General features: G+C 35.6%; 1 protein-coding gene across 1 annotated transcript in view; it reads right to left on the reverse strand.

Moving 5' to 3' along the window:
• Positions 1 to 13,577, reverse strand: part of SPATA16 (spermatogenesis associated 16) — a 218,291-nt gene that overhangs the window by 157,078 nt on the left and 47,636 nt on the right. The window lies entirely within an intron of this gene.

Raw genomic sequence — 13,577 nt, forward strand, 5'->3', positions numbered from 1 at the left:
AAGTGTAGCTCAGCACTCTCACCCCCTCAGAATTTTCTGCTGTTCTTGGAATCAAGGCTGATGGGAAAGGAAAAACTGCACCTTCTGTTTAGTGACTGTGCGCAGGGCATCTGCATCTCTGTTCTTTTCTACTGTGTAGTTTTGTTTGTTAGTATACATCACAGTATTAAAATGCTAGGACTTCTTGAATAATTTTATATTCTAAATAAAATCAGCATTATTTTTTCAAGCCTTACATACCCAAACCTCCTGGACTCTTCAATGTTATAGAAACAACACAAAGAAACAAACAAGCCACACATTTCATATATTTTTAAAAATTTATCTTTATTGTAGGAGAGTATTACAGATATCCCCGTACCCCTTCTTTTGCCTCCCTCTAGTCAGCCCCGTCTGTCTGTATTCCTCTTTTTATTTTTTTTCCCATGTTTTTTTTTTTATCCTCACCCGAGGACATTTTTCCACTTTTTGCACAGACAGAGCGGGAGGGAGAGAGAGGAAGAGAGAGAGAGAGAGGGAAACATCGATGTGAAAGGGACACATCGAGTGGCTGCCACCCGCACGACCAACCAGGGCCGGGGACAAACTGCAACCGAGGTACGTGCCCTTAGCGGGAACCGAACCCGGGTCTCTCTGGACCGCAGGTGGACGCTCTAACCGCTGAGCCAAACCAGCCAGGGCTGTATTCCTCTTTAAGGTGGTGGAGCAAACAGCTTCCTTTCTCAAGCACACTTCTTGTGGGATGAATGGGGGTCACTGAGAGAGTAGAAGGGGTTGCTTCCGTGAGGACATTCAGATCCAACACAGCAAGAGGAAGCCAACCTCCAGATTTAATAATATTAAAGGCTTTGTCTCTGAACACCAAAACTAAGGGAAGACTAAAATGCCTTATCATCGAATGTCTGTAATATTTTCTACTTCTATGAGACTTGAGGCCAGAAAAGAAATAAAAATAATCAATCTTAACACACTAAAGGGAGTACTTCATAAAACCAAACTGTGAGACCACACTGAAAGACAAAGATAATTTTTCAATTCGCATTAAAATGGAAAACAGGCAGCCTGCTGGGTAGGTTTTTATGCATAGCTGTAGTAATCTTGTTTTATCAATCAGGTATTGTAAGATAGAGAACGTTCTTGATTTTATCAAAGATTACTTTATTTGTTTTTGCCAAAGTGGTATATCTTTGAGGTAAGCTTTGCAATAAGGCAAACATTTATGGAATATGTTGAATTTAAAGGTAGAATTATATGTAAATGTAGACAAAACACTGATATCATGATTATAAAAAGCAGTCCAGGCATTTCACTGAATTTTAAAATTTCTACGCAGGCATCTGCAAAGACTGCGAAGTTAATTCTCCGGAAGATGAAGGACTTTAATTTGGTATACATTTGCTTGAATGTAGGAAAAATGATTTTGTTCACATTAATAGTTGTCTAAAACTATACACCAAGTCTTTGAGGAAATAACTTATAGAGATAAGGTAAGAAACTTTTAAACTACCTGATATATCAGTGAGAAAATTTTTAATTAGAAAAAATAATATCAGGTGTCAGTTTTTTTATTTCAAAATGAAGCCTTACAATATTTTTGAATGAAACATGGACAAATTTAAAGCATATTATTAAAGGGAAAATGCAATGAAATCCTTTTATGGGTTTAGTTGCTGTTTTGATAAGTAGTTAGACATTAAATGAAATTTCAATAGTAAATTAAAATCACAAGCTCACATTTAATAAGAAAATACATATTTTATAAAACATATTTGATAATTTTTGAAAATAAAATGATAATACTTCATTAAATACTTTTTTCTAAGGTATTGCAGTTATTTTAAGAAATAAATATCACACCTATTTTCAAAAATTATGGTACTGTACACCAGAATTTCAAGATTTGTTAAAAACACAGATAAAAATTATGCATTTCCCACTAATAACAGAAATAACCAATGTTAATTATTATGCTATGGGTCCCATTTTTAAAAACACAACCACATATTTCAAAAAAAATAGGATCATAATTACTAAGATTGATATTGTTAATAGATTCCCCTTTAATTAAATAGTATATGGTGAGTGTTTGCCCACTATATTTCTTGGACATAATTTTGAGTGATCCCTTAAGATCTAAGGAGGACAATAAATCTTGAACAAAATATGGCATTGTTTGAGTTATCAAATATCAGCAAATTAAGATATATGTTATCCATTCAACCAGTAATTTTAAAGATTTTTTAATATTGTTTTTGGAACTTACAAAAAAAAACTCTAAAGATGGAGAGTATGTTATCTATAACCCTCTCACCATGTATAATTGCCATTAATTTTGGCATACTTTTTCTACATGTATTTGTATCATAATAAATTACACATTATATGTAATTTTGCATTCCTTTTTATGTGCTCTACTTGTTTTTATGTTTTCAATTAAAATCTAAAATATATTAAAATATATTTATGTTACAATTATAGTTGGATATTTCAATGTCCCCCTCTCATCAAATGATAGAAATACTAGAAAAAAAATCAGCAAAGATATAGAAGATATGAACAAAATCAACCAACAGGATATAATCGACACATTCAGTATTTAGAGTACTCCACCTAGCAACAGCAGAATAAATATTTTTGTCAAGCATCCATGGAAAAGCTACTGATATAAAACATATTCTAAGCCACCCCAAAATTGAAAAGAAATTGAACTCATTGACTATATTATCTTGCCATAATGGAATAAAAACTCAACAGTAAAAATACCCTAACACAGTCTATTTTGAAATTGGGCAAAGGACATGACTATATAGTTCACTGAAGAGGACATGCAGATGGCAAATAAGCATATAAAAATATGTCCCAAATGTTTATTGTTTGACATCATTAGTCATTAGAGAAATGCAAATTAGAAGTACAGTGGGATATCACTACATGCCCATCAGAATGGCTAAAATGAAAAATAATGACATTGCCAAAAGCTGAGAATGGTGAGGAATTGGATCAATCACACATTGGTGATAGAAATTAAGATGGTACAACCACTGGAGAAAACTGGCAGTTTCCTAAAACGCTAAACAAGCAACTATGATACAATTCAACAATTGCACCCCTAGATATTTATTATAGAGAAATAAAGACTTATGCTCATACAGAAGTCCATACATGAATGTTTATAGCAACTTAATTCACAATAGCCCCAAACTAGAAACGATCTAGATGTCCTTCAATGGGTGAATGATTGAATGCATTGTGGTACATCAATGCTATGTGATACTACTCAGTAACAAGAAAGAACCAATGAGTGATATATATAAGAACTTAAATGAATCTCTAGGGAATTAGGGTTAGAGAGAAAAAAGCCAATCCCAAAATGTTACGTACTGTATGATTGCATGAGAAAATTACAGGAATAGAGAAAAGATTAGTGATTATGAGGGCTTAGGGATGGAACAGGTGCTGTGGCTATGAAAACAACAGGAAAGAACCTTGTACGGATAGAACCGAGGTGACACAAATCAACACATTACAAAACTCAACAGAACTAAATACACACACAGAGTATATAAAGATGGAGAAATTTTAGATTGATGGCCCTTGCATCAGTATTAATAGAGAGTGGAACAAGAGTAGGTTTAAAATTGTTCACATGGAAAATAATACAGTAATTAATAAAAAAACAATACAAGAATAAATTGTGTTTCGTGTACTCACAACTGTAAAGCTACTTTTGCCTCACACTGTATTCTGGTGGTGATACCTTACTACAGTTTTGCAAGATCTTATCATTGGGAGAAACTGCATAAAGAGTACATGGGATCTCTCTGAATTATTTCTTGCAGCTACATATGAATCTACAATGATCTCAAAGTAGAGTTTAATAGAAAAAATATCACATGATCTCACTTATTTGTCAAATATAATGAATAAAATAAGCTGATGAACAAAATAGACATAGAAGTAGGGTTCAGACTGACAAACCTCAGGAGGGGGGCAAGGGAAAGGGAAGAGATAAAGCAAAGAACTTATGTGCATGTATGCCTGACCAATGGACATAGACAATGCTGGCAGGGGTGGGATCAGGAGGAGGGTGTCAATGGGGGAAAAAGGAGAAACATCTGTAACAAAAATAAATTAATTTAAAAAAATAATCATGCAAAGATCTAGCTGTCCTTCATTTTATTCCTCCTGCCTTTCCTTTAAGCATAGTTATAATCATCTTTAACTGGGATTTTAGATGAAAAGATAAATCATATCTGAGGGAAAGTTTTTAATAGGTTTTTCTTGTCAAATTATAGACTGATTTCTATAATGGGGGTTAAGAAATAATGCGGTTTGCTCTGAAGTTTTATTCAGAAGCCATTGTGAAAGGATGCATTTTCTCTCCATATTCTCATTATGTTTCTATGAGATGAGGATTGTGTTTAGTGATATTCCCAGAGGAAAGTTGGTACATCTTTTTGTATAATGACTTCTGTATAATTAATATTTTTTCTTAATAATCTCTCTGTTAGCAGCACCCTCCTTTTTTCAGGAGGGGTTCTGAGGATGTTAACTTTTCTGTTCTTATGAATACTTGAGAATATATTTTACACTTGTAAATGAATGTGGCTGAGTATACATTTCTTGAGACATAACCATTTCTTGTAAATACATAGTTCTGCATTTATATTTTTGTATTTAGCATGCAGAAAAGAAGAAACACAATACTTTTTTATGAAATCAGACATAATTTTATTTTTTTATCCTCACCCGAGGACATTTTTCCATTTTTTTTTTTTTGTTCAGGTAGAGTGGGAGGGAGAGAGAGGAACAGAGAGAGAGAGAGAGAGAAACATCGATGTGAAAGGGACACATCGAGTGGTTGCCACCCGCACAACCGACCAGGGCCGGGGACAAACTGCAACCGAGGCACGCGCCCTTAGTGGGAACCGAACCCGGGTCTCTCAGGACCGCAGGCCGACGCTCTAACCGCTGAACCAAACCGGCCAGGGCCAGACATAATTTTAAAGACCTTCCTGTGTTGAAATGTCTTTCTTTTCCCCAATATATAGTATTTTTTCTCTTCTTATAATTCAAATTATTACCATGTACCCAATGTGTTCTATATTAATCTATTCTGCCTGAAAAGAGGTAAGTTCTTTGTGTCTCCTGTGTTTTCATACTCAGACTTTTTTTAGGCTTAGAAGTTTTTTCCAGTTACATCTTTGATTATTGGTCCCATTCCAATGGCTATGTTTTCTTTTTTAATGAAGTAGTTCTTAAGTTGCATATTCCATCTCTATTCTTTAGGCTTTCCAATTTTATTTTATTTCTGCATTCTAGAAGAGTGTCTCAAGATTATCTGCTACATCCTTGGCTTTATTTTCCACTCTACTTTTTTATAAAAGCAATACTAGTGATAATGAATGCAAACATTTAAATAGTTCAATACATTACAAGCAATGTTCTAGTGTTCTACATCTGTTACCTCATTTAATAATCACCATATGAAGCGCTATTTTCATGCCCACTGTCTTAGTTCAGACTGCTAAAACAAAATACTATAGACTGGGTGACTTATAAAACAAACATTTATCTCTCACAGTTCTGGAGGCTGGGAAGTCCAAGATCAGGGTGCCAGCATGGCCGAGTGCTGGTGGGGACCTTCCTTTCACGTTGCAAACTGCCAGCTTCTCATTGTTGCCTCATATGGCAGGAGAGTGATGGGACTCACGTGGGCTCCTTTGTAAAGGCGCTCACACATTCATGAGGACTCCACCCTTATGGCCTAATAACCCCCAAAGACCCACCTCCAAATGTCACTGCATAGGGGGATTGGGCTTCAACATACAAATTTGGGGAGCACACAAACATTCAATTCGTAGCACTCATTTTACGGGGAAAACTGCAGTTCAGAGTTTAAGCAATCTGCTCAGGCCATAGAATTAGGAACCGGGATTTACACTGAGATGTCTGGCACTAGAGTCTATGTCAGTGATTTTCAACCTTTTTCATGTCATGGCACACAGAAACTAATTACTGAAATTCTGTGGCACACCAAAAATATGTTATATATTTTATTGTCAATCTGGCAAAAAAAGGTAAATTTTGATTCAGTCACACCGGATGGCTATTGTGCGGACTGTTGTCATTTTTTTTGGCAATGTCAAGGAAAAGAGGTCAGTGCCCCTGACTAAATGGTCAGGTATTGCACGTTTTAAAATTTCTTGCAGCCCACAGTGTGCACTGCACCGGGTTGAAAATCGCTGATCTATGTCTTTGATCACTGCATCAACGCCACACAGTGTCATCCCATGAACTACTGATCCATGATGAGATACCTACATCACAGAGAGTAAGCATTTAGAAACTTTTTAGAAATTCAACAGAGAAATATGTCTGTTGAATCTTAAGATAAAAATGTTAGGTTTTGTATTTTTTATGACTTATTTTTTTCTAGTAATTCCTTATTATATTTGATAAAGTAGTCCATAACAGATTGGGACCCAAATAAAACCAAACATCACAAGTTTTTCACCACTGATAGTGTAAAGAACTCTACTGAACTGTTAGAAATGTAGAAAATTGAAATTATAAAGTTCATTTTGTTCATTAAGTTCCACATATGAGTGAGATCATATGGTACATGGCTTTCTCTGACTGGCTTATTTCACTTAAAATGAACTAACAAGCAAAATAGAGACAGACTTGGAGAAAGGGCAGGGTGACTGATGTAAAAGGGGGTGGTTGAGGAGCTGGTTTGGAGAGTGGACGAATTGAGCAAAAAAGAGAGAGAAAAAACTCATAGACATGGACAACTGTGTGATGACTGCTGGGGGCGGGGTGGGAGAAGGTGGAGGAGGGCATGGGGGGAAAATGATGATGGAAGGAGACTTGACTTGGGGTGGTGAACACACAGTACGATGTACCAATGATGTGTTGTGGAATTGTGCACCTGAAACCTATAAACTTTTGTTAACCAGTGTCACCTCAACAAATTCAATAACAAGGAAAAAAACAAGAAATTATAAAGAAGAAAGTACATACATGACTCTATTATTAAAAAATGACCACTGTTAGATTTTGTTGTGGATATATCTATCCATATCTATCTATCTATCTATCTATCTATCTATCTATCTATCTATCTATCTATCTATCTAGTTAGCTGGCTAGTTATCCATTTACAAAAATTGTTATTAGTTATCCATACTATTATGTAAACTGTTTCTTTCTTTGAACATATTATTATCATTTCCATGTTAATAAATAAAGATGTATAGCATTTTTAACAAACAATAGAAATGATCTCTGAAAGTATAGTCTTTAGATGTATACCATTTTAAAATAACTGCATAATTTTACTAGATCCTCATTTGATGCTTTCCATAGAGAGAACTTTCTGTAGTGACATTAAAAGTTTTCAACATCATAAATAATGTCCATAGAACAGCCTTGTATATACATCCTGGCCCACACATTTAATCATTTCCAAACTGTTATATTCTAAATGTTATAATTTCTCCTTATATATTAGAATTGCAGAGTCAGGAGTATACAATACAATTCAAAAAAATATTTTAGAATATACATCAGAGAGTGCTCTTCAAATAAGTTTTACAGTTTTACCAACAATTTATTTAAATTCTTGTTTCTCTACATCGTCACCCATACTAAGTATTAGCAATGCTAATTTATTTCACTTTAATTTGATTACTAGCTCAACCTCACATTTATTGGCCACATGTATATGTATGATGTTTGTTCATGAATTTTCTTCATTTTTAAGCTGGGTTGTTCTAATTTTTAGTGACTTATTTTCATTTAGTAAATGTATAATTACATTTTTCTCAAATACATATTTACTTTGAATTATGTTTATCACATTTTGGTATCAGGCTTGTCCTAGATTTGTAAAACAATTTGGAAGGATTCCCATCTTTTTCAATTGACTGAAACATTTTGAAATAAATAGTTGAAAAGATTGAGTATAGCTCCTTTCACGTTTGTTTTTTTTTTCTTTTCTTTTTTAATAGTTGTTCTGTTCAGGATTTTAATGTTTTGCATCAATTTTGTTTTCCTAGAAAATGATCAGTTTCACTCATTTTATTTTATTTATTTTTCTTTTCTTTTCTTTTTTTTAAATCCTCATCCAAAGACATTTTTCCATTTTTTGTTCAGATAGAGTGGGAGGGAGAGAGAGAGAGAGAGAGAGAGAGAGAGAGAGAGAGAGAGAGAGAGAGAAACATCGACGTGGAAGGAACACATGGAGTGGCTGCCACCCACACAACCCAACCAGGGCCGGGGACAAACCGCAACTGAGGTACATTAGAATTGGTTCCTTAGCGGGAACCGAACCCTGATCTCTCTGGACCGCAGGCCGACACTCTAACTGCTGAGCCTAACCGGCCAGGGCCAGTTTCACTCATTTTAAAATGTGTCCTTACAGTGGAGAATGCTACAGTCTCAGAACGTTTCAAATGCCTGTGTAACTGCGGTGGCATTTCCTTTCTCCTCTCAATACTATGTAGTCCCCCCCCCCCCACCGGGTTGATTTAGCTAGACTGGCCATTTATTTTCTCTAAATAGAACAAACTCTTAGATTAATTTACTAATTCTTCCATTATGCTTTCTAATTCACTAGTCTTTTGTTTTTTTCTGTTGGCCTTGATATTTTTTTTTTCTGTGGTACGTGCCCCTAGCAGGACCCAAACCCGGGACTCTCTGGTTCACAGGCCCACGCTCAACCGCTGAGCCAAACTGGCCAGGGCCTTGTTATTTTTTGCTTCTTTCTTTCTTTCTTTCTTTTTTTTTTCCCCCTTCTGTAGATCTTCTACTAATATCTGTAGTTCAATACCTAGGTTATTTATTTTAGTTTTTCTTGTATATAAGTTTGTTGTATGTTTCTGTGTGTTACTCAAGAAAAAATTAAAAGCTCTTATTTCCATCTCTTTTGTCAAAAACTATTTAAGAAGGTACGGGCTTACTGTTGCTCTTTAAAACTTGACTACCTGCTTTACTGTGGTACTTTTACACAATGGAATACTATGCAGCTCTAAGGAAGAAAGATCTGTTACTCTTCGATACGACATGGAGGGACACGGAGAGTATTATAATAAGCAAAATAAGCCAATCAGAGAAAGACAAGTATCTCATGATCTCACTTATTAGTGGAATATAATGAACAAAATAAGTTGATGAGCCCGGGCAAGTTTGGCTCAGCGGTTGGAGCGTTGGCCTGCGGACCAGAGAGTCCCAGATTCGGTTCCCACTAGGGGCATGTACCAAAAATAAAAAAATAAATAAAATAAAAAATAAGTTCATGAACAAAACAGATCTAGAGACATGGAAGTAGGGAACAGACTGACAAACCTCAGAGAGAAGGGGAGTAAGGGGGCAGGAAAAGATAAACCAGAGAATTTATATGCATATGTGCACAACCAATGGACACAGACAACAGTGCGGTGAATGTGGAGGGAGGGGGGAGCCGGGAAGAGGGTGTCAATGGGGAAAAAGGAGGAACATCTGTAATAAAAAAATTATTAATAATTAAAAAAATAAATAACTGTCCCTGATGGAAATAAATAAATAAGTGAAGCCTATAAAGAAGAAAACTTTAGCTCCTTTGGTGTTGAATGTTTACCCATGCACCAAGAGGTCACCGGTTCAATTCCCAGTCATGGCACATGCCTAGGTTGTGGGCCAAATCCCCAGTGAGGGGCATGCAGGAGGCGGCCAATCGATGTTCTCTCTCATCGATGTTCTCTCTCATCAATGTTACGGCCAATTGATGTTCTCTCTCATCGATGTTTCTCTCTCTCTCCCTGTCCCTTCCTCTTTCTCTGAAATCAATAAAATAATTTTTTTTGAAAAAGAAAAAAACTTTACCACCCGCTTTCCTTAGTTACTTGTAAGACTAGACCTTTTTTCCATATTTGCTAGTCATTTTATATTTCTTTATTTATAAATTATCTTCTCAGTTGCTTTACCATTTGTCTTCCATTTCACATTATTTTTCATGTTAATTTCCAAGAGCTCAGCCAGGGAAGCCTGTGTTTTGGCATGTTCTGTATTTCTTTCCTCATCCTACAGAATCGAGCTCATTAAGACAACTGCCTCTACCTGAGGTGGTAGCCGTTTCCAAGGTGTGGATGTTACGACAGCAGGAACTTAGTGTTGAGGGATCCTTCTTTGCTATAGGAAACACATTTCTGCCTGAGAATGAAGTCAACACAGAAGAAATGAAGCCAAAGTTGAAGAAGCTAGAAAGCTCAACATTTAATCCTGAAGATACTCTCTTAAATAAAAATACGAGAGATTTTAAAATAAGAAATATAAAAAAGCAGTATTCTTTTGGTTATTTTGAAAAAGTGAAATTAGAGAATAGGAGGAAATAAATAAGAAATAGCAAATAACTATAAGAATAAATTTTAAATTAGAAGCAAATAAAGAATCAATAAGTGATAAAATGAAATCAGAAATGTGGAGGAAAATCTCTTAAAAATATATTAAAGACTTTATTGCTAATACATTTTTATAATTTTTAAGACATTTTCATGCACATATTTACATTTAACTTCTTAATATTTCCATGAGGCAGATAAAATTTGTTCCATTTAATAGGTATTAAAACCTATGCAAAAAAAGTAAATAGTGATTAGCCCCACTTAGTAGCAGAGGCTAGAACTAATTTTTTTTTTTTTTTTTAATGGAAACTTCTCTGTATCCCACATCAGGTTCATTATCCTAAATTAATGTATTTCTTAAATTTTTATTTAAGTCTTAGTACCTATCACTTCTGTTAGACTTTCACTAGACCTTCTTATTACAACATAATGATTTTCTTTTGGAAAATATGACTTCTGGATTCCACCTGAGTTTAATGCTTTCTTTTGTGTGTGTGTGTGTGTGTTTGTTTCTTCACTGTATAGACCTGTGTTTGTAAAAGAGACTGGTCCATGCCAAATGTTTTCTAGAATTTGGGTTGGTGGTTCTCCTTGGTTCTCCTTGCAGCTCACCTAGGTGTTGTTAAACCTCGCATATACAGCTTTCTCTGCCAGGAGAATTGGAAAGGAAAATTACTAAACTTCAGCCTCCAGAGTTCACTGCTCTTTCTTTCCCCACATCTTTGACTTCATATCTCAAGGTGAAGAAAATTGCTGCTTGTAAATTTCCATTTCCCCCATGTTCAAGGGATTAACATTTTATGCATAGATAAAAAAAGATAGGTACTAGTAGTGGAATTAGGGGGTGAAATAGCATGAAGAGTCCCAGAAATGAATCTTTGAACAAAGCTGGGGACTGCTACATTCTCGTTGCAAAAGGCCCGTGTCGCCCAGCTGGTGTGGCTCAGTGGTTGACCATTGACCCATGCACCAAGAGGTCATCGGTTCAATTCCCGGTCAGGGCACATGCCCAGGTGTTAGGCCAAATCTCCAGTGGGGGCAATCGATGTTGTCTCTCATCGATGTTTCTATCTCTCTCTTCCTCTCTCCCTAAATGTCAACGAAGAAGAAGAAGAAGAAGAAGAAAAAAGCCCGTATCTCTGAATTGGGCATGCAATAGACAAATATGTACAATAATCTAAATTTTATCATCTGTTCTTCCTTGGAGCTTTGTCCTTTGAAAATTCTATTTGGTGTTTGGCAGATCTTTTGCTGTTATCCTACATTTTCAAAATTTCTTCATGGGGATTAATGCATATGGTGGGATGAGAATTAGGCACAACAGCTAAACTACCATCCTTACCTGTAAATTTTTCAATGGGATCTTTACAATTTCTTTTTAAATACCAAACTAAATGTTCAACTGAAAGGGCCTCATAACTAATAGTTTTCAAGTTCAATAAACACCTTTTATATACCCTTAACAGAAAGGAAAGAAGCTCTACACTGTAGAATAACACCCACTGGTTTTAAGTTTTCTATCATCTTGTTGCATGAAAGAGGAATGAATCAGAGAGCTCATCACTTGTAACTTTCTACATGGTGCCACATAGATCTACTAAAGTGTCTCCATGGGAGAGACAGAATATGTGAAGCTAAGAGATGCACAGTATTATGTTCACACATCAGCGGACTTAAAAGTACCATCAGGGTTTTAGAAGCAATGCTTTTCAGCCAAGTAGGCCATGATGTGACCTCTATTAAATTTATGGGAATTGAAGAAATGAGGTTACTCCCTGGGTGACAAGTTGTTGAATGACAGTAAAAAGTAATTAATCACTCCCACTCCTATTTGTTGAAATGGCTGTGCTTCAGTCTTTTTTTTTATTCCCCCAGGTAGCCTTCAAATAGAGGTGTGGCCAGTGTGTTCATTCCTCTGTGTTTCACCTTGATATGACCAGCCAGTAATTTGCTTATACTCTGAAGCATGTAGATGATACACATTAACCTTCAGGTTTTTTCTCTGGTATACCCCTAAATTCCAGCTACATGATGTGTAAAGCAGATTAGAAATGTGGCAGGAGTGAGATTAATTAATACATTATAGCTTCATTTCTTCTTGTCCCTGCATTTCAGGTCATAAATGTAGTGGTTTTAAAATAAAAAGAATGTTAACAACATGCTCATTTTGAAGTAGTTATTTTTATTATAAAGTAAATATATTATCACATACATAGTTAACTCTTGGGACATAATTATAATAGCTAGCATTTACTGAGTGCTGATACGTGTTTGACACTGTGCTAAGCCCTTTGTATGTAGTATCTCATTAGATATTATCCTTTATAGATGGCATCTTCTTAAACACTATTATTTCCCATTCTCAGATGTGGAAATTGGGTTTAAGAGACGGTCCTAACTTATCAGACAGTAATTTCTAGACCTAGATTCAAAACCAGACCTGCTCTCTCATCCTCACCTAGATCCTATGTTCTTTAGACAGTGTGCTGCTCATGTGGCCATTAATATTAGTCATAGTCAAACCCTAGAAAGATCATTGTGAATCCCAACAGCTATTATTAACACTAGTTTCTTATTTATGACCACTTTATTTACATTCCTATATTGAGTGGCTTATAGCTATATATCTATATCTATCTTTATAGCTTATTATATCTCAAAGGACAATCATTAAGAAATAGTAGGATAGGCAGGAAAAGAGAGATAGGCAACATTTATTGAGTAGCCAGGTAAGGAACTTTTACATACATGAATCACTTTATTTCTATAATCACCCATTTTATACACAGGTAGTTGACTAATTCAAGAATCAGAGAAGGCGAGAACATGTGGAAATGTTGAAAAGGACTAAATATGGCATGCGAATGAGAAAACAAACACAGTGGAGGTGCTTTGGGGGGGTAAGATCACAAGTGTCCTTGTCTGGGGTCCAGTGAGGAAGGCCTTGGCTGGTGGCAGTGAGCAGCCTGGTGGGCAATGACTGTCCAGCAGGAACTACCAGTTCCCTAGGCTGGGGGTTTCTAGTCTACCTCTTCATCACCTTTGCTGAACAGCAGTATAGTTAACATTAATATTTTAAGGGAATTTGAAAATAATTGGGAATTTGTGGGACCCTTGGTCTTAATATATAAATGGCAGATTTCTTTATTTTCCAATTGATATTCATGTTAATTAAGTGTTTTTCATAGCCTC

Source organism: Molossus molossus, unplaced genomic scaffold, assembly GCF_014108415.1.
Source record: "Molossus molossus isolate mMolMol1 unplaced genomic scaffold, mMolMol1.p scaffold_m16_p_5, whole genome shotgun sequence".
Taxonomy (NCBI): domain Eukaryota; kingdom Metazoa; phylum Chordata; class Mammalia; order Chiroptera; family Molossidae; genus Molossus; species Molossus molossus.